The sequence below is a fragment of the Mastomys coucha genome, unplaced genomic scaffold (assembly GCF_008632895.1).
Source record: "Mastomys coucha isolate ucsf_1 unplaced genomic scaffold, UCSF_Mcou_1 pScaffold19, whole genome shotgun sequence".
Taxonomy (NCBI): domain Eukaryota; kingdom Metazoa; phylum Chordata; class Mammalia; order Rodentia; family Muridae; genus Mastomys; species Mastomys coucha.
This window is the reverse complement of record NW_022196901.1, coordinates 22531265-22535776: the sequence shown is the minus strand read 5'-3', so window position 1 is coordinate 22535776 and position 4512 is coordinate 22531265.

Sequence of the window (4512 nt, the reverse complement as noted above, 5' to 3'; positions counted from 1 at the left end):
GGGGGGTGGGGGGTGTATGTGTGTGTGGGTGTGTGGGTGTGTGTATGTATGTGTGTGTGTGCAGGTGCTGCAGCACAGATGTCAAGGTCAGAGAACAACTTTTGGGAATTGTTTCTCTTGTTTCACTTATGGATTCTGGGGCCAGACTCAGAACATCAGTCTGCAGCCAGGACCTTTTCCTATTATGCCTTCTCCCTGTCCCAATGATGTTTTTTTATCTAACAGTATGAAAAAGTATATAGTAAGACTTCAGAGTCCACTATGCACAACTGGTTCAGAGATTAACACTTGCTGAGTTTTGATATAGCATCACAGAACATGTCCATAATTATCTGAAAAGACTATTTAAATCCTCCTCCAGTTTTCAGCTGTGCATGAGGGTGCATTGGCTTTCCCAACTGAAAAGAAAGCAACATCTTACACCAGATGGGTGAAGCGACAGATACAAGATTTCAGCTGTTTTGAAGAGAATATTAAACAAAAATGTTAAACAATGGCCGGGCGGTGGTGGCACATGCCTTTAATCCCAGCACTTGGGAGGCAGAGGCAGGCGGATTTCTGAGTTCGAGGCCAGCCTGGTCTCAGAGTGAGCTCCAGGACAGCCAGGGCCAGAGAAACCCTGTCTCAAAAAAAACCAAAAAAAAAAAAAAAAAGTTAAACAATGCAATTTCAATATTTTGGAAAATATTTTATCATGTATGTAAATATGTGGTGGGTTGCTGTCTTATATTTAAAAATTAATAGGCAAGCATGTTCTGATTTTCCCCACTAAAGCGAGAGTGCACACCTGTAGACCAAGTACCCAGGGGGGAGGAAGGGGGAAGAGGAGTTCAAGGCCTGTTGCCAGATAATATACTGGGCTCTTTAGGCTCTCCAGAGTGAAGTGCACAATGTAGCATCAGCCTTGCCTTGACATCGCTTTGTAGGCAGTGGGATGCAAATCTAATGCAAGACGGTACTCCTGGCAGGAGGCAATGCCCCTTGAAGGGCAGAACACTCTGTAAGCTGCAGCATGGGTATGATGAACTTCCAGATCCCTTCCTGTGCCCTTGTCTGGCCTGTCCTAGAGGATAGGTGTGGTAATTAGTATGAATGCCCAAATCACTTATGAGGCAAGCCTCTATACCTGTAAAGGACTATCTACATTGAAGTTAGATGCTGAGGATGTCTAACCTCAACATAGATAATGAGGTGCTAATTGTGTGGAGAAATATCCTGATTGTGGGTGGGACCATTTACTGGGTAGGGACCCTGGACTGTATGATGGGCTGGAACAGTCCGAGGTAAGCACTGGCATACACTCGCTGGCTCTCTTCTTCCAGGCTAAGTATGAGTCATGACCAGCTGCTTCAAGCTCCTGCTGCTCTGACCTCCCTATCTTGAACTGTGGTCTGGACCTCCCTGCTTATTGAACTGTAGAGCAGAATAAACCCCTTCTTCCTTAAGTTGCTTTTTTCAAAGTGTTTTATCACAGCAACAGAAATGTAATGAAGATACAGACCTTTAGCTGGGGAGGATTCCCAGACTTCCTCCTTGAGGAGTGAGCTTCCTCTGTGAAAACTATATGCTGCACTAGTGGGTGGCCTGCCCAACTTCTGCAGTGCCCCAACCCCTTTGCCTGATGTGTGAGAGCTCTGACAGGCCATTCTTGCTGGGAGGTACCTGCAGGATTAGCTTAGTCCCAGTTACAAACACATGGTGACCAGCCTGTCACCTGCTCTCCCTAAATCCTTGTGTGTTCCCAGCAGAACCCACTCACAATTCTCAACCCGAGAATACACTCTAAGGCAGTAAGTGAAGCTCCTCTATGGAGAAGGTGTTATTAAAAGGTGGGTCCTGGATTGGGTTACAGCTTTCATATGCGAGGCCCTGCATCCAGTGTTCAGTATTGCAAGGACAAAAGGGGTTTACTGAGATAGCTCAGTGGGTAAAGACACTAGCCACCAAGCCTAATGGGCGTGAGTTCAGTTCCCTGGGTTCACATTAGAGGACTAACTTCTGCAAGTTGTCCTCTGACCTACACACATGTACACAGTCCATGGCATATACTGTGTTCCCCAATAAAGAATTAAGTTGGGGACTAAAATCCCACTAACATTTTCCAGTGTGTGTGATGAATGCACACACTAAGATAGGAATACGTGTAAAACCCAGGTGGTGGCTAATTTTCTAAAGAATAATCCCAATTTGAGGTTACTTTCTATTGAACAAAGTCACTCCAATAGAATTGTGAGAAAAAAAAACTGTTCCACAGACATGCTAGAAGTACAAGGCAATTCTTACTGGTTTTGGTTTTGGTTTGAGGATTTTCTGGAATGTGAGGGAACAAACACAAATCCTCAAACTGTTGTAGCATTTGTAATATTATATTATAATTTTAGAAGGAAGGCTGCTGATGAAGGACAGGAACCATGCCCCCAATATGCAAATGTCTTTCCCTCCCAGAACATATGCTGGCGCTGCTACTAGCCTTAGTCTCTTCTATTTCCTGACATCCCTACTTCATCTACACAGGGTATCACATGGGGAGAGAGATCGAGATAAGGCAGGTCCTTTGTCACTGCTGATGTGTGTGTGTGTGTGTGTGTGTGTGTGTGTGTGTGTGTGTGTGTATGTATGAGAGAGAGAAAAAGAGAAAGAGAGAGAGAAAGGAGAGAGAGAGTAGGGGCGGATATCTGTGTCTGAGTGTGTGTGTGAGCATGTGTGTTTGTGTGTAACTGTTTATAACTAAGCTGAACACCTAATCTCCCTGCCTCCACCACCCAAGTGTTGAATTACAGGTATGTACCCATGCCTTGCTAGAAGGTTACTTTTAAATAGCACAAAGGAAAGACATAGTATGACCTTCTCTAGACTCAAACCTGTTTCCAGATACTAAAATCATGTGGCTTTTGGAGTACAGCTTAAACTCAACTGTCTAAGCTGTTGTCCTGTCACCATGCATGGAAGCATGGTCTTCAATATAGCCAAGTCATGGGGTCTCAAAGAGCCCCTGAAGCCCACAGCAGCAGAAGTCACAGCCTTGTCCCCAGCTGGCAGCCACCTAGAATTCTCTCGGCAATATCCCTTCAGTATCTGTCCCTCCTCTGCTAGTGTCTGCAACAACACAAGAGTCTGAGGCTGAAGAGGCGGCTAGATGTTGAGTGTTCACCTCAACACGAGTGTGTGAGGCTCTTGGGTCCCAGCCTTACCTAGCTGAAGTAAAGGGAGAAATACACGCCATGATCTGGAGTGCTAAGTGCTTTATCTAGTAGATGTCAGCAGGAGTAGAGGGAGGACTCCAAGGGTTTGATCTTCACGAGATGAATGAGGAGTAGAGGGAGGACTCCAAGGGCTTGATCTTCACGAGATGAATGAAGAGTAGAGGGAGGACTCCAAGGGCTTGATCTTCACGAGATGAATGAGGAGTAGAGGGAGGACTCCAAGGGCTTGATCTTCACGAGATGAATGAAGGGTTCAGAAGACACAACTAGACAAAGATGGCCCATTGATTTGGGGCACTGTCAGGTCATAGGACTCACTGGGAAGAGAGCCAGAGGATCTGAGTGGGGCCAACTCACTGGGAAAGTGTTGATAAGGCAGCTTGGGAAAAGCCTGCACTGTCTTTGCAGATGGTAGGGGAAGGAATCCAGAGATGGAGTGAGGGGATGGTGTGTGGATTGACTGTGTATCCCAAAAGCTGACATGGTGAAAACTTGTTCTCTTAACTCTGTGCTAATGACATGTGGATGTGGGGCCTATGGGAGATGACTAGGTTTAGATGAGCTCATGAAGGTGAGGTCTTCTTAATAGCAAAAGTATCAGAGAAGCAGGGGCCTGGAGAGATGGCTCCGTGGTTAACAGCACTTGCTGTGCCCACGGAGGACCAAAGTTAGATTCTCAGTACTTGTACCAGGTGGCTCGAAACCATCTACAGCTTCAGCTCCAGGGAATCTGATGCCCTCATCTGGCCCCTACTGGAAGCTCCATTCATGTGTACAAATCCTCACACAAACACACAACCTAAACATTAAAAAATAAACCTTTTATTTTTTTCTAAGAAGAGGATGAGGACTTGGGGATGTAGCTCAACAGTAGCATGTTTGCCTAGTTGTACAGTGCCTGGGTTCAATCCCCAACACAACAAGAACTGTCTCTTTCTCATTAAGTGCTACTCTCCACGTGTTGTGCCAGCCAGCCCTCTGCTCTTCATACATGAGTCAGTCTTGGATGTTTTGCTATAGCAGCAGAGAAGAAACTAAGACAGATGTGTAGTGTCTCAAGCTAGAGAACTCAGAGGGAGTTTCAGACCCAAAGAATATCTTCCTCAGAGAGACCAATGAGAAAGAGCTATCGAATATCTGGGTAGTGGATAGGAACCTAGGAACAAAGGGGTGCAGAAACCACAGTGTACATGTATCCTCTGAAACTTCAGGGAGCTGTTCAGCTCAGCTGTAGCAGAAGCCAGTGAAACTGTCCTGCAGTTTCATGAACCGGGTTCTGCCTCGACCGAAGGGAGAAAGGAGACCTGAA